The 20,399-nt window shown below is 45.6% G+C and overlaps 1 long non-coding RNA gene across 1 annotated transcript; it reads right to left on the bottom strand.

Annotated features, from left to right (window-relative positions):
- Positions 1-3,263: 3,263 nt before the first annotated feature.
- On the bottom strand, positions 3,264-4,226 carry LOC140589073 (uncharacterized). The gene is made up of 3 exons (XR_011990268.1): positions 4,145-4,226; positions 3,962-4,063; positions 3,264-3,472 (listed from the first exon to the last, which is right to left on the bottom strand). It is a non-coding gene; the product is annotated as an uncharacterized lncRNA (long non-coding RNA).
- Between the last annotated feature and the right edge of the window lie 16,173 nt (positions 4,227-20,399).

Genomic DNA, 20,399 nt, shown 5'->3' with positions numbered 1-20,399 from the left:
ATGCCACACTCAAAATTGCTTAAATCACCTTTCTTTCCCATTCTGACATTAAGTTTGGAGTTCAGGAGATTGTCTTGACCAGGACCACACCCCTAAATGCATTGAAGCAACTGCCATGTGATTGGTTGATTAGATAATTGCATTAATGAGAAATTGAACAGGTGTTCCTAATAATCCTTTGGGTGAGTGTATAATGGTAATTCTGCACCCAGATACTTTTTAACTAATACTGTACTTGTGATATATCTGTGATTGTCTTTTTAGTCATGAAGTCAGGGTATATACATTGATTTGTCTTCTTTCTCTTATTACCCGCATTACTTTACTGTATTATACAGTAACTTTGTCTTACTGCTTCCTGTGTTCTTATGGCAGAGGTGACCACCTCGCATTTCACTCCAGGTTACAGTTGGGCTGTGTAGCTTGCATGTAATAAATAAAACCCCTAAATCTTTTTCTGATAGCACACAGCTGCACGTTGTTTTCCAGCTAATGTCTCAGAGCCATGGATGTGGTTTGTGGTGAAACATATGCACATGTCTGACTAAACCTGGTGATCAGAGGGGTGTTCTCAAAGTGGGTGTATTGGGTTAGCAAGGCTTCCTGAGGCTTACTTCCGAGATTTGGGTTCTACGAATTCTAGGTCCTTTTAAACAACGACCCTTTCAGCTTCAAACAGACTTAAGTCCTGTCCTTTCACCAAAAAACTTTTGTATTAAGATAAGAGCCACCCTTTGGCTAGAGAGTTGAGATGGGCGATATCACTAATTTTCAAGCGTAATAATAATTTAAATGTACAGAACTCAGAAAGGGACAATAACATTTGTCAATATACAACATATTCCTCTGCCTTCACTTTCAATGTTCCACTTCCAATAAGAAAGCTCTTTAGAACAAACTCTTATTTTGAAAAATTATCATGTACAACTAACACTGTTCATCAAAAAACAATAAATAAATGGTAAATACTAGGGAAAGAGGGTAGAGCATCTCATTTCCCTGCTTATCCCTAGGGGTTATTCTGCCCCACCTTGTGGTTTGGCCACTACACTAAAGACTTACTTGAGCTGCAGGTCATCTGACCCACGATGGGTGACGGTGACCTCTAGGTGCAGGAGATGGTCCTGGCCTCCATAATTTTCCTTCATCCAAGCCGCTCCACAATGTCCAGAGTGGAGTTCTTCCAGGTTTCTCATTGGTGGAGGTATAATGACTTGATTTCCCCACAGCAGGCAACCATATAGAACTGAAAGCTCATTTCCTTTCACCAGGTACGGTCATTAATTTGGGGTCCCTCCCAGGAGGAACCTCCACCCCTGGTGGATACAAACCAAAGCTCGTAAGTGACTGAGTGTGACTGGCTACAAGGGCTCAAAATGGTATAAACAGGACTGGAACAGCACCTTTACATTAGCTTGACAATGGTAAAACATGTTACTTATTATTGTGGGTTTGGTTATTTTTATTTTTGATTTGCACTTTCTTCACTGCCAAGGCACTTAAGGGATAAACTGCCTAATTTGAATGTTTTCCAGGGTCTTGCCTTATAGAGTGGATGAGACGTAATTGTCAAATAATCAGTTTTCTTTTTTGTCAAACCAGAATCACTAAGCAAAAACTAAAAGCAATGGTTTGTTTACTCTTTATGCTTCTGGGCTTCCCCTGGTAACCCAATATTTCATGTCACAACATTATGAACTGTGGGTAATAACCTCAGCAAAGTCTTCAGAAATTCAGGCTTACAGAAAGTGGGCATAAAGCACTCAAAATGACTGTGATAGAGCCCACATACACTTGACAATTGGACATCACTATGCTTTCAAGGACTTGCGGGAAACTGCCCCAATATCTTTAAGCCAGCCAGTTGGGATTGGGTTGGATTTTAGGTCAGGGGGGTTTACACTCAGTCCAGTCTAACCTGAGATTCCATCTGAGGGTGCAGATCAATAACAGCAAAGATGCTCTGTTCATGCAATACATTTATGTTATGTTTGTCATTCACTCTAAGACTGATTATAAAACATCACGACATGAGTATGGTGAGATGCATTGTGGGAAGTCACAGGAAGTGAGGTAAAGGCTGACACCTGTTCAGCGTGAACACACAGTGGTATCAGTGACACCCCCGTCCTCTGACCCGTCTGATGGTTCTGCTGGGCCCAAGGTCTCATGCTGTTCCAGAAGTCTGACTCGTAGAGATGGATAAAACACATACAACTATTAAATTGTATAAATACAGAGCTTTATTTTATTTTTTCAAGCTTTTGAAAGTTTTTTTCAAGTCCAACGATAATAAAAGTTTTTAAAAGTACTGCCTTCTACTTAATCTTCCCTTAGGGATAGAAAAGGCTTTTATAAACACACAATTACTGTTAATAGGTAAAGAGTCTTTTACTGTCTAACATACAATTATCTGCTATCTGTAGGAATCAGATGACTCAGCATGCAAGCAGCTAGGGCTGTATTTGTGCTTAAAGCCCAGTTACATGTGTAAGTTGATAATCATTAAAAAAAACCATAGACAGCAATAAAAATTTATAAAAATTTTAATAGGTGCAAAACATAGACTATTAAAAAAAATCTAGAACTGCCACTGAATTAACCTTAACAAAACTATAGTTTGCCAAGTATTGACTGGAACCATTTACCTAATAGAATAAAAAGAAAAACAACACATAAAAACATTCAGCACAGGTCTGAGGACTGACGCTGGTAATTTTGCTGGCCAAGTCTGCTTGTTCATTACCAGGCAAACTTCAACCTGAGACCCAACAGAAATAAATACTAAAATTATGCTTATCACTGATACTTTGGTTGAAATATTTACATCCATTAGGTGATCTGTTTTTTAAACTGGAGTTTGTGTAAGTCAGGCTTTCTGTTACTCACTCTGAGTATAATTAAGAGCTATCAGAAGGGCACAGGCTGCTGCTGTAAACACTCAGCTTTCTCCTGGTATGAGAAACACCGTCATGCAGGCGTTTAATTCCAACTGCAGCACAGACACTGATCATTAATGCCAAAGGGTAAATACACTGAGGTCTGGGCTCTTATAGATTTGAGTATTTTGGGTGAAAAACTGCAGAATAGGCTGGATTGCATTAGTTGCATATTTTAGAGATAATTTCAGGCTTCTGTGATTTCAAATGTTGGATAGGAGATGTTCAGAAAGCCTCCAGAACACGATGTACAGTTTGTCTTGGTGATGAATGGTCCCCAGTAACGTTTTATAAGATTTCCTAGCTGAGCATAAACCATATTCCTGTAACCCCGCTTTAAGCGTGTCAGTGTGCTATATAAGTGTAAGATTACAGATGTTTCTGCATGCCATTTTATTTTTGACAGGACTTTTACAATATTTAAAACATGTTTACAGATGGGTGATTATTTCTGGTTCCTCTGTCTTCTGTTTGCTGCAATGTGCCCACAATCTCCTCAGCCACACTAAGCAGGATTCCTCCTGAAGACGTCCCTGCAGAAAGTAGAGAGATCAATAAGTGCCCAGACACATTTTCACACAGACACTTGATCCTCAGCGAGTGTAAAATCAAGTTCAGCAGATGATGTTGGATTACCCAGGCTTTCATCCCTCAGCTGGGTCTTCTGTCTTCTGATTAACACCACAAGCACCACTATGACCATTGTTGGATTGAGATTATGTATATGTTATCACTCATGTGTATTCTTATGAATGTATAACTTGTTTTATATGGCAAATGTGTAAGTGCTTAACAGTAATTTTCTATCACGTGCAGCAGACGAGCCCACCTCTGCTGTACGTTCTGTTGTTCCTATTTCCACTCCCACTTCCACATCCCATTCTATCCCACTCGAAATGTTGTTCACACCCACAATGTAACCTGATCACCTTAAAGTATAAATAAACCCTCTCGTGGTGCCACACCCTTGTAGCTACACTGCGGTGTGCACCCTTGCAAGTAAAACAGCGCGTGTCTCATACTCTGTGGGCCAGCGGCCGGGGGGGGCTGATCACTCTCTCCGACAACCATAATACACTCAACGCCAAAGAACCACAGCATCGGGTGTCCTCTTGAAGGTAGACCTGTAGAAAGCAGAGAGATCAGTAAGTGTCCAGACACATTTTCACACAGACACTTGACCCTCAGTCAGTGTAAAATCTCACTGAAGCAGCCAGTAGAGCCGCATCACCGAGCCGACAGCACGACCCAGAGCAGCTTTCCGTCTGACCCCTTTCTGCAGCTGTTACAGACCCCCCTCAGGGGTACAACAGCAGGTCCCCTGGGGCTCAGATCCACACCCTTAAGCACCCTGCCCGCTGGGCCCTGAACATCCAGTCTGACAGTGTTACACATAAAATGCTAATAGCACAGGAAGCCCCCCTCCCCCCACTGCTGTGAGGAGCTGCTCACTCTACACAGCCCTGCCCCTCCACACCCCATCCCGCAGAAGGACATGGGGGGGAGGGGGGATATGGATGCTCTTATTACATCTGCCATCGACAGGACACAGACACCGGTGTAGAATAAAGTTTGTGGCTGTATTTCTCTGTCAGGCTTGAACACATATGAACTTAACCACAGATGGAATCTTTTCCACTACGGATTGATCAGTGGGTGGCGAGAGGCGGCAGGCTACAGCTCAGCACAGGGAACAACGCAAGATGGGGCAACAACCCATCGCTGGGCACACACACACACACACACACCATTCACACGCAATCCTAACTATGTATTTTTTTAAAAAAGCAATACAGTGTTACAGGTCATTAGAATCAGTATTACTAAATGTACATGTGACATTTCAATTTGTTGCAGGTCCTACACTTTCATCCTGCATGTCTTACTCCCAGATGGCGGTGTCTGGCATATTAAACATCAGGCATCTGCCGTTACTGAGAAATCAGAGCAGATTGACGTAGGAATCACACTGAGGCAGAAGCATGTTCATCATACAGAGTATAAAATCACCTGGAGGGTTTTCATCAGGATCTGGTCCAACATCTGGTCCTAGTAAAAACAAATAAAAATGCTGTACAAATTGTGGTGACTATTCCCTTAACAATTGTTATTACCAAACTCAACCATGTCAACCAAATGCTGCTTGAATGACAGCAACATTTTCCCCAGACAGCCCTGTTACCCTTCCCATGTAATCCCTGCTCCTCTCATGCTCCCAGTCTTTACATTCTCTACCCACACTATCCTTACCTGTGCAAAAAATCTTTATTAAAAGCCCAGCTTCGTGTGACTTGCCTCAATGTAATCAGGTTCACTAGATCAGCATTTGTGGCTCTTTTTTCATGTGTTGCCACTAAGTGGCACTGCTTCAACTTTGGTGCGATTTGTCTCAAAACTCTATAGGGCCAGATATACAATGTTCCTAAATACTGTACTGTGAGTTACAGTGTTTACAAGACCAATAGTCTTCTGCAGCCACCCATTCTGTCCTTTACTGCCACCTAGTGCTGCTGCTTCAGTATTGGTACGAATTGTCCTGAAATGAAATCAGGGCCGGTATGCATAAAAATTTCACTCTTAAATGCGTCACAATTCTAAGAGTGACGTGATTTTGCTCCTACTTCCAGACTTAAGAATAAGTGGCATGCATAAACATTCTTAAGTGTTAAGACTTGGTCTCAGCTCCTAAATTATTTAAGAGAGCTGGAGAGGACTCCTAAGCCAGTCAGGAGTTGAATGATGGCAGCTGCACTATGCACACCCAGACGGAGACCGCGCACTTTCCGTCAAAGAAAGGATGTACTGCGGATTTACGATGATAACGAGTTGATAAAAAGATACAGGCTTGATCATGAAGGCATTATTTTTGTTGCCGACCTAATTAGGAACTGGATACAATCTCCTACGTCACCTAAAAATGCACTTACAGTTGAACTGAAGCTGATAATGATCCTACGTTTTTTGTCAATGGAAAAATATAATTATTATTATCATCATCATTATCTATTATAGCGAGAGTCATAAGAGCAATATAAGTAATGACACAAACCTGTAGCTTGCATGCTTGCTTTATAAACTGTGATTTGCTTTCGCGAGGTCGATAGAACATTATACCACCTTTTTTCACATTCCTCTGCTGAACACCTTGTCCAAGCCTCCTAAGCTTTTTTTGTCCGTGCTTGTAACAGCTGGGCCAAACTTTCGTTGCACTACCTCCTTCCATTTAAGCACCAACTGTGCCAAAAGAACCGTTTTGTTTGTCGTCCAGTTTGGATTTCTTTTAGGATCCAATGTCTTGCTATGAGTTTTGCGTTTGACCCATAATTTACACTACATGTGCATCTATTAGTGGAAATTGATTGGTGATGTGTGTAGGATCACACATGCACATATCACAGGGCCTAAATTCCAGGTGGCCTGAGACAAGGCCGAGCCTGGTACGAGAGGCACCAAAGGGGGGTTACACACACAAACACACACACACAGATAACCAGGGAGGCTAGCACTCCAACTTTTATTGCCCAAAGATTTAGGGACCTACAGACAAGCAGAGTGGACTCCACGGACAGGGGTCCCTCGACTTGGCACACAACCCCCTCCCCATACATTCTGCCTTACATTTCACTCACCCAACAGACAAACACCCTAAAGGAAATTCCATTTAAGTTTGGCTTTTGTATACCCTGTATATTGATTTACTCACGACTACTAGTCTCAATATACAGATACGTTATGTTTGTATGTGTCCTAACTTTTAGAGAGTCTTCTGTGTTAAAAACCCCCCCTTCTCTTCCAACATTCCTTTGTGGTCCTTATCTGATCTTGGTGGACCTCACCAAGTTTCTTTGTTTCTACCATGCTATGTTAAAAGAACTGAATTAAGGTGTATTTTATCCATTCTGGAGAAGATGAATTGGCATAAGCCACACCAAACAAATTATGTTCTTTCCAGATGTGCAACTTATATTGATATTACCACAAACTAACGGCCACGCCTATCTATGGATAAGATGTGCTGTTTGTAATATGAATATTTGATGTAATATCCGCACAAAGTGTAACATCTGTTGAGGTGCAACCCAAAACCCCTGTATCCTATACTGATATGAATCAGTCACATAGATACAATAATTAATTGTTTAATCAATTAATGCAGATGGTATGAGGTATGTACCTGTGAAGCTGGTATGGCATATTTGGTATCAAACTGATTGTTAATCACCCCTGATTCCAAATCTGGTCAGTGATTACCATAAAAGTGGATGTATCAAAAGTTATAACAGCTTAATGAAAATCATCAGTAAAGGTAGAATCTGGCGGGCCATAAATCCCAAAAGGACTGAAACAGACCCCCTTCCGAAAGCCCGCCAAATGGATGGCCAGCCATTGGGCCAGGAGTCGAATTCCTGGTCATCCCTATTCATGAACTTTAGACCATAAAAATCTAGCACCTCAGAACAAAGGCGAGCAGAGAACAACCAGCAGCAGAGCAGAACAACCGCCAGCCGGCGCAGAGAAAACCATCCGCCCGAAGGAGAACATCAGCCCGGGAGAAGAGAAACCCACAAGAAGCCCTCCGGTGAAGGCCCAGCTGAACAGAGAACAGCACCCAAGACAAAGCTTCACCAGGAGAGAGAATCTAGAGGGACTCCACTCCACTGCTCCAAACGCCGCGCCTTCCTGAGTGCCATCAGCTCAGCAGCTCTGCCATCAACTGCCAAGACCCCCCCCCCCCACTCTTCAACCAAGTAAACCAACTTCCTTTCATTCTAACAACTTAAGCTGTTCTGTTTAACCTGCTATAAGACTTTAGGGTCGTGTTTCCACAAACTATGCTTGCTTTGCAGAACAGTATTTCCCATTTAAGGTTACTCATTTAAATCCGGTCATTGCATTTTCATAATTACATTGTTTGTTTTATTCCGTTATTTCGTGTTTGTTGTTTGTGTTAGGTGTAATGTCTGTCTTATGTTAGTTGTAGTGTTAGTTAGGAATAAATGCATGTCTTTTACACAACTTTAGCCTCCGTCATTGTGTGTCTCATAATAAGTTCCTGCCATTGTGCGATCTTGCTACACGCTCTGAACCTCAAACTCACCGGAAACATCGCGAGACTCTCTCTCATCGGCCGTGAGGGGAGCTTCGCTACCAATTGTTTACATTACCTGATGATGCAGCTCGCTGGACGAGCCTTCTAACCCAGGTTACTAAGCGATACTGGTAATTAGTGAATCCCATTTAAGTGTCACATTAACAGACTCACAGGGATACCCCAATTGAGTTTGGAGGAGCCGACCATTCGGCATAACAATCGATTAATAATCAGCATTAAATAATAATTAATTAAGCTTTAATTAATTCAAACATATTGGTGGAGAATATTAAAATTTATTTGAGCTATTAATTCCTACATTTAATGGTGGAAGAACGCGGGCACAAGGTTCAAACTTTTTGTGAGCACACAATTTAAACTTTTTATGACCGAACGTGCAGTTGAATAAGCGCTACTGTGAACAGGTTGCAAAGTTGAGGATTAATTGCACTCACGGCAGTCCGAAGGCATTTAAGCGGGATATACGGGCTTATTATTTTTATTTCTATTATTAGTAGTTATTTTCTTTTGTTTTATTTTCGGTTATTTTATTTTAGGTTTCATTCGTTTTAAACTGCAGTAAATTTAAACCCTATATCTGACGAGATTCTCAGGTATAGCGCGTTGTTTCCAGGACGATTCGGACGAGTTTCTCCGTTTCTATAAATCCTGGCAGAGATCTCTCTTTCTATTAGCGAACAGGAATTCTTGTTAAGAGGATCTAACCTGAATTCTGTTGCTAGGACTCCCTGAGATAAGACCGATAGCTTAGCTACCTATCAGGATCTTTCTCGTATGTGTGTGCCTGCTTTAGACAAAGCAAGTTTAACACCGCTTTGCGCTGTGAGCCCAGTGTGTGTGTTATTTAGAATTTGGGAGTCTGCAGTGCTTGAGACCCGCCGTGGTTAAGCACCATTTGCGACGAGATATAGTGCACTCGCTATTTAGATCTGTCGCCGTAACGCGAGCGCTGTCTCGCTTCAGCAATTGTTTTAAGGGGTTTTAAACTGCGCAAGACGCAGAAGTTAGCCGCAAGCGGCGTGTGCATACGTTAAAAGTGTATGTCACTCATCTAGCGTCGGCAATCGCCTAGCAACCGTCTTGGTTACGAGTGCAGTCAGCGAACGCCACTCTAACCACTTAAAGGTCAGAGCCCTGAAGGCCTGCCTGACGCCATTTGTTTTTTTCTCCTGGGTCACCAGTGACCCCACCCCTTAGGCTCACGTACCTGGGACCCCCCCCCCACAAAGGGAGCAACGTCCCATTGAGCCTCTAGTGGTCAGGCATTGAACTACCACTCCATTTCGAAATTGCGCCTCTAGTGGTCAGGCATTGAACTACCACTCCATTTCGAAATTGCGCCTCTAGTGGTCAGGCATTGAACTACCACTCCATTTCGAAATTGCGCCTCTAGTGGTCAGGCATTGGACTACCACTCCATTTCGAAATTGCGCCTCTAGTGGTCAGCCATAGTAGTGTAACAACATCTGAGTTGGGTCTCTAGTGGTCAACACCGGTAATACCAACACACATAATTGGACACACAGGTTCTTGCCTGAAAGCAGGAATCAACTTCACAGACCAAATCGATTAGATCACAACACATTAACATCTAATTAGGTTATTGCTGCATAACTAATTGATGTTTACAATTAAACAATAAGAAACAATTAATTTGGTTTGATTTGTTTTACCTTTTTGATTTATTTTAGGTTTTATTTCAATTTATGCTTTCATTCACTCTCTCTCCCCCAACAAGGAGACTTGCATAGAAGTTCAACCATTATTAATAACAGTAAACCAGTTACACATCAGGGAGGCATTGAGGTTTTGGACATGATCGGTTGAGCTTTTCCTGTGCTGAGTGCTTACCATTCGCTCTCTGTTGGTTGAGCTTACCTGTAGCTCTGCTGTCACTGCTTACGATCGTACAGTTTGTCAGAACCGAAGGGAAGTTCTCAGCAATTGGACGCCCAAAAGCGCGCCAGCTGGGCTGCACCCGCTGACTCATTAAGGGCAAGGTTGGCAGGTATCTCGGGAGGTCATTACAAGTTTGAGCAGGACCTCGTCTAGGGCGAAGTTCAGGAGAACAGCCCTAGCTTGGACTCTCAATCGGTTGGGTGACACCCGAGTGCCGTTGCGCCGTCTCTTGTTCGAGTCAGGGCCAAAAGTGCGCCCGATAAGCTGAGCCCCACCTGGGTTGTTTCAGTTGTGCGTACAGAACATCCCCTTCCAAGTTGACAGTGCTGGGGATCGGGGAAGTGGGAGCTGGACTTGGGCCTGCTTGGCTGGGATTGAGCTTGTGGGACGTGCCCTACTCAGGAGGGACACCTGACAGCGTTCAAGCCTCTCTAACTGCATGACTAGCTTAACACCGCAACACCTCATATAGGGACAAATAAAGCAGAACCTGCTAGTGGTCCCCTGTCTGGTCAAAGCGGAGTTGTACAACAGAGCCCAACCCAGGGGTAATCTGATCTGCAACAGCAAGCTACGTTTGAATGCAGTCCCATTGGTTTGAAGCTGTTATTTCTCATTTCCTGTTCCCAACTTCTCCTGTGGTCTTCTGACACTGTCAATAGCCACAGATCTGCAATTTCCAGGATAAGGCTTTATCCTTTCCCCCTCACTAGGGCATCTCTCAGGCCCTAGAGTAACTCACACTGTTCTAACCTGCAACAACTTCTCCCAGGGAACAATTTTGGTTTGTTTATTTTGTCGTGGGTAACTATTCCCGTGGTTCACTACACCCTTCCAGTTACCCATTGACAGGCCCCAGTTCTACTTTATTTTATTTTGTTGGTTTTATTTGTTCGCCCAGATTTAGGTGTCAAGCCACCCACCTAGGCAACAGCCAGCCTGAGTATAACAGATATCTGCGGCCACCCTCCTGTTGACCGAGTCACAATGACCCACATCGAAAGCCCACTGGACCAGTGGAAAGACTTTGGTATCTGGCCTGAAGATGTGACTCCCAACTTGCCGCCTGGTCATGTCGATCTCACATGGTCCAAAGAAGCTGACCAAATTGAGGACGACATTGCCAAACTTATGGACATGCCACCCACTCAGAAATGCGGGAGTAAAGAGCTAACCAAAATACTCGGCTCCCTCGCACACAAACTACTAGCCAGGCTGAAGATGAATGAAGAGGGAATGTCCCGTCTCCAGCAAAGGGTGCAAGCACTCCAACAGCAGGAGAAAAACACCCAACGACTACTGGCTGAGGCACAGAGAGATGCCGCCCAGGCCCAGCATCACATTGGGAATCTGGAGCAAGAACTCCAAAAGAGAAGCTCTCCACCCCATGAGGAGGAGGAGACAGAAGAAGGTGAAATGCCTCACACCAGCAAAAAGCTTCAACACGCCCTGGAAGAGCTCAGAGCTGAAGCTGACCAGCAAAAACAGCAAGCCAGAGCCACCAGAGAAAACCTCGAAGCCAGACTGGACCAGGCCGACACCCTGCTAGACAGAGCCCACGCGGAGCTCAAGAAAAAGGATGGTCGGATCCAGGCCCTGGAAAACCATCTGGACGAGGCACAGAGACGTCTGCACAAGCTGAATCACCAACTGATCAGCTCCCAAGAACAGCTCACCGAGGCCAGAACGAAACATTGGGCTGATGCAGAAGAGATTGACCAGCTGAGACGGGGACTGAAGCAAGCATATGAGGTGAAGTCAGAATTTGGAACATCCTACGATTCAGTGATGGCAACGACTTCCTCTCCAACAGTGCAGTCGCTCTCAAGGCACATGGGGATCTCTCATCGGGACAAGGTAACTCCCTGCCCATCACCAGACCTTGAGGAACCAAGAACCCAGAAGGTCTCTCTCAGAGAAGACACCACAGATGGAACAGGCCTACCAAAGCGAACGTTACACCAGCACCAGGCTACCACAAAGGAGCTTGATAAAGTAGCTCGGAATATCAACACGTTCACCCCGAATCCCAGAGGAGGCCATGACATTCATGCCTACCTCCAAGACATTGACTTCCACCTCCAAAGACTGGACAATGTGACCAATGAGGACAGAGTCTACCTCATCAGGATCACATCTAGCCTGGAGGTCCGCAGCTTCTTGGATCGACAACCTAGTCGAATCAAAGCCAACGCCATGCTGCTACACGAAGCACTGACTCGGGAGTTTGCTGATCCTGAGTCAGAACAAGGTATCGCCGTCGCCTTTGATGTTAAACAGAGCAGACAAGAAGCTCCCCAAGCCTACTACAATCGCCTTCGTCGGGCATATTTTGGGTCCAGAAATGAGCCAGACATGGAAGAAGATGCGAACTTCAAGGCTCTCTTCCTTTGGAACCTCCACCCAACCATTAACCACTACCTGGGGCTCATGGCTTGTCCCCGCACCATGACAAGTCAACAACTGCGAGACCTGGCGATCAAGGCGTACCACAAACAAAGAGCAGCAGCTGAGAAGGCAACCAAGGCTCCGGCAGTGCTGAACCTTAGCACTACAGATCCCAACCTAGCGTTGGAAGGTGGCCACCCTCCTCATCAACCACCAATCCACGACCGAGGTTGGAGAACAGCAAGCCACAGTGAGCGTTACCCTGGTGTGCCCCCACAGCAGTCAAAGACTCAGCCAGACTGGTGGGAGACACGGCGCTATCTTAACAAGGGTAAGCTAAGACCAATGGAGCCATGGAACAAGTGGAGAGACCGACAGGGAAACCAGTTTCCTAAACCAAGCTCTCCCCCAAGTTCCCGACGGAATCCACCACAGAATTGGCAAGACAGAAGGAGAGGTTACGATCCAGACTCGAGGCCTGGACGAACCAAGGAAGAAGAGGAGTCTAATCTACTACAGTTGCTGCGTGATTTCTTTACTCAGCATCCCCTCAAGGGTCAAGAGGACTTTCAGAAGAAAGATCCAAAATGACTAGGACGGAAGCACAAATCACGCAGGACCCCACAACCCTCACCTGAACCCACACCAGACAATGCCTACAAACTCCCTCAGAGGTCAGCCCCAAATGACACTCAACAGTCATCGGCCTTCCCTACCAGACATATTGGAACAACTGAAGAAGTCCCACCTCAATTAGAAAGTGCTACTGACTCATGCCCAGTAAGAGCACCTGATGTTGCCGTCACCAACACAGAGCTTGATCAAGGGGATGAGCCCCCGCCGGTGCCCGGCAGCACTGTCCTGGTTGTGTGCCTTGACTCAGAGCACCAATCTGACTGTGGCGACGCCTCACCAATTCCTGACCAGGCCCCTGTGCCACAGCTTCTGGGTGACCTGATGGAACGGGGGGTAGCCAAAAAATTCTACCTCTCCATCACCCTGGAAGATGTTCTCACCCTCGAGGCCCTCATCGACACTGCAGCAGACATCACCCTCATGTCAGCCAGTCTCTTCTACCAGGTGCAGCACCTAGCCGCCCAGAAGAACAAAACCCTCCAGCCGAGGAAATGCTCTTTGGACGTGCAGGCATATTCACCAGTGGGCACCAGGATGGATCACATGATCCCCCTCAATTTGTCCATCGGCCCCATGAATGTAATGCACCCTGTATACATTTCCCAACTTGAGTCCATTCCATTCCTCATTGGGAAAGATTTGCTGAACCGGTTCGAGCCATTGTTAGACTTCCAACGTCAGAAAATTTGGGCTCAAGTTAGAGAACCGCTGCCACTGTGGACACCTGACACAGCCACATGGGAATGTCAAACCCTGGCTGTCTCCTCGGACCTCACTCCACACCATGGAGAGAACGCAGCTGGAGATCAGTGTCTTGACGCAAGAGACCCATGCCAGCATCATGACTCCTTCCTGTGCAGGCAGGACCCTACCCTGGGATCCTTCTGCCCCAAGATCGGGAAATGCATGTGGCTCCAAGGCATGGAAGTCACAGATGTGGTAATGACCATGGAAGTAGAAGAGTCACCAGTGACAAAAGGAACTGTATGTCACATGGAGCCTGCTGACGACCAACACCTGACAATTCATGCCAGAACTGCCCAGCCTGACGCAGTACAGTCACCCAGCTGCCACAGCTATTCTCAGGAGGGACCAGCAGCACCCAACATTGTGGACACGCCCACACCAATGGAACTGTCGCGACACCACTACTTTGAGGAAAATGTCTGTCAAGACATGATCACCATTTATGTAGATGGGTGCTCATTCAAACATCAGGGGACCCTGAAAGCTGGAGCTGGCATTCTGTGGCTCAATGACGACCCTGTCCCACCACAACAGCTCAAGCTTGGTCCTCACACATCGCAGTACGCAGAGCTGGCAGCAATCTTAATCACCCTGGACATGGCCTCCGAACGTGAAGTAAAGGACCTGCTGATCTGCAAAGACTTCAGCTATGCACGTCTCAACTTCATGTGCCATCTCCCTCACTGGACACGAAATGGCTTCAAGACATCAGGGAACAAGCCGGTCAAACACAAAGACCTCCTGCATACGTGCGATGCTCTGATTACCGCACGAAACATGCAGATCTATTGGAAGAAGGTCAGCTGTCATTCCAGACTCCTAGGACTGGACAAGACATACGATGACCACACGGACGCACTCGCTAAAGCAGGAGCACTGCATGGTGACTGTCCCCTCCCACCCACCCATGCTGTCCAGGTCGTCACCTGCAGCCACAGCCGAGCACCTACCTCGATGCCAGAGGCCTCACTTCTGGAACTTTCCCTTCAGGTCTCCAACTCTGACATCGTCTCCCTCCAGCCCACTGATGCTGTGCTCAGCAAGGTCTGCGATCATCTCTGCGACCTCTCTGCTAACTCGATCTCCACAACTGATCAGGCATCCCTTCCTGACCTCCATCACCTGATCATGGCTTTACCCTTTCTTCATCTTGCCGAGGGCGTACCTCTTGATGTCCCTGATGCCCACACTTCACCACGGCTCGTGGTCCCTCAGGCACAAAGGGGGGTCATGCTACTGTACGCCCACGACGCACCCTGTGCAGGACACCGCAATGCCAAAACAACCTACAAGGCACCTCTGCAGCGACGGGGTATCAATTTCCCATGGTCAGATCTACAGATTGACTGGGTAGGACCCCTGACGAGATCAGCTCGCGGAAACAAATACTTCCTCACAGTCAACTGTCAGTTCACTAAGTGGGTAGAATGCCTCCCGGCACCCAACGACACAGCCCGGACAACGGCATATCTGCTCACGAACCATGTGTTCTCCAGGTTTGGCCTCCCACTGAAAGTCAACTCAGACCGAGGCACCCACTTCACAGCCGAAGTGATGCAGGACATCTGGAAACTGTTGGGGATCAAAGCCCAGTTCCACATCAGCCACCATCCTATGGCATCCGGCCAAGTAGAACGGACCAACCGAACCGTCGTCGGTATGCTCAAGAAATATGTGGCATCCAATCAGAAAGATTGGGATGTGAAATTGCCTCTGGTGCTCATGGCAATCAGAGCCACACCCCACAAGTCCACAGGAGTGTCCCCCTTCGAACTGATGACAGGACGACAAATGACACTCCCTCTCCACCTGCTCTACCAACCTGGTGACAACAATCTCATCACAGCCTACACCACACAACAATATCTGGACAGCCTGCACCAGCATTTGAGAGCTTCCTTTGCATTCGCCCAACAAAACCTGCAAAGAACCGCAGAGGGCAGGAAAGCCTACTATGACCAGAAAACCTCACAAGATGAACTCCAAGTGGGAGACAAAATCTGGACCTATAGGTTTGTGCAACAAAACTCAGCACAAAGACTTTCCAGGAAGCTTCTACCACACTGGTCGGGACCACATGAGATCGTGGACAAACTGTCACCTGTGGCTTACCGAATCCGAACCAACAAAGGCACCCACGAAACATGCCTCAAGTGGGTTCATCGGAATCAAATCAAGAAACACCAAGCCCAGAGAAAGCCTGAAACACCCACCAACCAGTCTTCTCAAGACGAAGCCAGCAGCTTGGAATAAACCACATTCCAACCAAAAGAAAGACAACTTTTCCAGCCGAAATCTCCTCCAAAACCTCAACAAGAAAGACCAAAGAGAAAGGGGAGGAAGGATGGTCACAGATAGGGTAGATTAAGGTGGTGGGCCTGACTACTGATATCTGGGTGACCTTTTCAGTTTTGCCGTACTTATCTGTTTCTTTCTTTTGATAGCTTTTCATTTTATTTTGGTTGTTGTTTTTGGTAAGGACCTGGGGTGGCTCACGCGTGCCCGGGAAATTACTGAAGAGGATCCGGTTTTGCAATTTTCTTTGTCCTGTTTGTTTCTTTGCAATTGTTCTCTGGCCGAGAATTGTTGCCCACTATTTCTTTCTCCTGTTTCCTTTTGCACCGGTGTGCAAAACATTCAGAGTCTCGACTCACCCCCTCAATCCTAATTTGGTCTTTATTTTCTACCCCCTATTACTAGGATGATGCTGCCCCCGCTATTAGCATTACTCTGCCTAGGAGGCTGAGGCTCCAGTCTGACACGGCGTTCCCTGGGCCTCCACCTGGCACCATCTTCCGGGGACAACCCGGTCTCGTGACTACCAACTGTTGTACCCACACAGAAAGAGTATTCGTCTGACGATGTCAACCGAGCCCATTACCTGCACGAGAGACCCCAAACTAGTGGGACAGGTGTCAGATGGACTCAGGATGCCCTGCATCATGCTGCCGCTGACACTACCCACAGGTTGGAGCAGTAACCCAACGACCGTGACCCAAGCTGAGTCCAATCGACGACCCAAGAGGCTCCTGAGCACCCTGCTGGGAGCTGCAGCAGCCGTTGGCACCCTGTTCGACATAGGATTCACCACTCCTCGCGGTCCCAGAAGCCAGGCGCCAGCCCCTGCGCCTCCTCCCTGTCCATCCTGTCACTGTGCCACCCAGAGTGCCAAACAATGGGATGTCAACAATGCCTCGTTGCATGGTGGTGATCCTGTTTCAACTTCCGTCGCCTGAATGATGGCAATGCCATCATCAGCCGAAAGGGGGGATATGTAGGATCACACATGCACATATCACAGGGCCTAAATTCCAGGTGGCCTGAGACAAGGCCGAGCCTGGTACGAGAGGCACCAAAGGGGGGTTACACACACAAACACACACACACAGATAACCAGGGAGGCTAGCACTCCAACTTTTATTGCCCAAAGATTTAGGGACCTACAGACAAGCAGAGTGGACTCCACGGACAGGGGTCCCTCGACTTGGCACACAACCCCCTCCCCATACATTCTGCCTTACATTTCACTCACCCAACAGACAAACACCCTAAAGGAAATTCCATTTAAGTTTGGCTTTTGTATACCCTGTATATTGATTTACTCACGACTACTAGTCTCAATATACAGATACGTTATGTTTGTATGTGTCCTAACTTTTAGAGAGTCTTCTGTGTTAAAAACCCCCCCTTCTCTTCCAACATTCCTTTGTGGTCCTTATCTGATCTTGGTGGACCTCACCAAGTTTCTTTGTTTCTACCATGCTATGTTAAAAGAACTGAATTAAGGTGTATTTTATCCATTCTGGAGAAGATGAATTGGCATAAGCCACACCAAACAAATTATGTTCTTTCCAGATGTGCAACTTATATTGATATTACCACAAACTAACGGCCACGCCTATCTATGGATAAGATGTGCTGTTTGTAATATGAATATTTGATGTAATATCCGCACAAAGTGTAACATCTGTTGAGGTGCAACCCAAAACCCCTGTATCCTATACTGATATGAATCAGTCACATAGATACAATAATTAATTGTTTAATCAATTAATGCAGATGGTATGAGGTATGTACCTGTGAAGCTGGTATGGCATATTTGGTATCAAACTGATTGTTAATCACCCCTGATTCCAAATCTGGTCAGTGATTACCATAAAAGTGGATGTATCAAAAGTTATAACAGCTTAATGAAAATCATCAGTAAAGGTAGAATCTGGCGGGCCATAAATCCCAAAAGGACTGAAACAGACCCCCTTCCGAAAGCCCGCCAAATGGATGGCCAGCCATTGGGCCAGGAGTCGAATTCCTGGTCATCCCTATTCATGAACTTTAGACCATAAAAATCTAGCACCTCAGAACAAAGGCGAGCAGAGAACAACCAGCAGCAGAGCAGAACAACCGCCAGCCGGCGCAGAGAAAACCATCCGCCCGAAGGAGAACATCAGCCCGGGAGAAGAGAAACCCACAAGAAGCCCTCCGGTGAAGGCCCAGCTGAACAGAGAACAGCACCCAAGACAAAGCTTCACCAGGAGAGAGAATCTAGAGGGACTCCACTCCACTGCTCCAAACGCCGCGCCTTCCTGAGTGCCATCAGCTCAGCAGCTCTGCCATCAACTGCCAAGACCCCCCCCCCCCCCACTCTTCAACCAAGTAAACCAACTTCCTTTCATTCTAACAACTTAAGCTGTTCTGTTTAACCTGCTATAAGACTTTAGGGTCGTGTTTCCACAAACTATGCTTGCTTTGCAGAACAGTATTTCCCATTTAAGGTTACTCATTTAAATCCGGTCATTGCATTTTCATAATTACATTGTTTGTTTTATTCCGTTATTTCGTGTTTGTTGTTTGTGTTAGGTGTAATGTCTGTCTTATGTTAGTTGTAGTGTTAGTTAGGAATAAATGCATGTCTTTTACACAACTTTAGCCTCCGTCATTGTGTGTCTCATAATAAGTTCCTGCCATTGTGCGATCTTGCTACACGCTCTGAACCTCAAACTCACCGGAAACATCGCGAGACTCTCTCTCATCGGCCGTGAGGGGAGCTTCGCTACCAATTGTTTACATTACCTGATGATGCAGCTCGCTGGACGAGCCTTCTAACCCAGGTTACTAAGCGATACTGGTAATTAGTGAATCCCATTTAAGTGTCACATTAACAGACTCACAGGGATACCCCAATTGAGTTTGGAGGAGCCGACCATTCGGCATAACAATCGATTAATAATCAGCATTAAATAATAATTAATTAAGCTTTAATTAATTCAAACATATTGGTGGAGAATATTAAAATTTATTTGAGCTATTAATTCCTACATGTGCTAGGTAGATTTTTGTACAACCAATTAAAGGTATGATCACAGAAAGGTATGTTGTATAAAGCTCTACATTAAAGGTTTAATGTCACTAATATATTCACTGTGCAGCTCCTCTATTGGTTGAACTTAGTATTTGGGGCGAGATTTTATTTGAAGTCCTCATTTCACGACACTTAAATGCTGGTTCTGTCAGCACTTAGGAATTGGGCTTAGACTTTGCTGAAAGTTACTTTTAGCATCTTTATATAATGCTCTTAGGTCCTACTTCTTGCTAAGATTTTTTTTAACTCTTAAGTCCAAGTGTACGACCATTCTTAAGACCATTCTTAGGAAGGTTTACGCATACCGGCCCAGGACCGGTATGCATAAAACTTCTCAGAGTAAAATTTCACTCTTAAATGCATCACAATTCTAAGAGTGACGTGATTTTGCTCCTACTCCCAGACTTAAGAATAAGTGGCATGCATAAACATTCTTAAGTGTTAAGACTTGGTCTCAGCTCCTAAATTATTTAAGAGAGCTGGAGAGGACTCCTAAGTCATGTAGGATCACGCAGGCCCCACAGCCAGTATTTTATGGCCGCTGAGGGAGTGAGTCGGCCATGCCAAGATCTCCCTCCGTACCTCTTTGACCCAGGGCCCCTCTCCAGGAAGCCGAAGCCCGCATTCCAATGTTTATGGCCCTCAAACGGAGGACCCAGATAGTGGAAAGGGGGGGAGATCCTGCATCTCTCTGGAGTGGGACAAAGCTAAAATCATATGCCATCTATTGTGTATTTGATTGTGTGTTATCCTCACTATTATTTGGCATCATTACTGTAAACTTGGTGGATGTGTATGTGTCAGTCACAATTGTCTTTTATTTTTCTTATGAATGTCCCATTGTATCTTTGCCACTTGGACAATTATATACATATATATATATATATTAATATGCACAGATAGGTAAACACTGGGGTTATCCAACCACGTGCTCACACCTCTCTCAGAGAATAGGGGAAATGAGTTTAAGTGGTGTAACCAAGTAGGTAGAAATGTTTGAGCACATAGTTATTTAGTTAATAGAACTAAGGAAGGCCCCCACCCCTCACCAAAAGGGGGGGGGGAAGGGGTAGAAATGCGGTTGCTTATCTATGCCTTACAGTCGTAAATCAGAGATTCGCGCTCTTTTCCTGCCTCCCTTTGTCTGAAAGAGACTATGCAATGTATGTTAAAACTTGTGTACTGAACCCCTTTTAATAGCCCAATTTGCTACATTTTATAATTTTGCAATGTATAATCAACACTGTTCTTTCACTGAAGTAAAGAAAGTTACCCAAGCCATCCTTAATTAGGACACACTGTATGCAATGGGGTACAG

The sequence above is a fragment of the Paramormyrops kingsleyae genome, chromosome 4, assembly GCF_048594095.1.
Source record: "Paramormyrops kingsleyae isolate MSU_618 chromosome 4, PKINGS_0.4, whole genome shotgun sequence".
In the NCBI taxonomy this organism is placed as follows: domain Eukaryota; kingdom Metazoa; phylum Chordata; class Actinopteri; order Osteoglossiformes; family Mormyridae; genus Paramormyrops; species Paramormyrops kingsleyae.
Note: the sequence above shows the minus strand (reverse complement) of the source record. Positions and strands in the feature narration are given on the sequence as shown.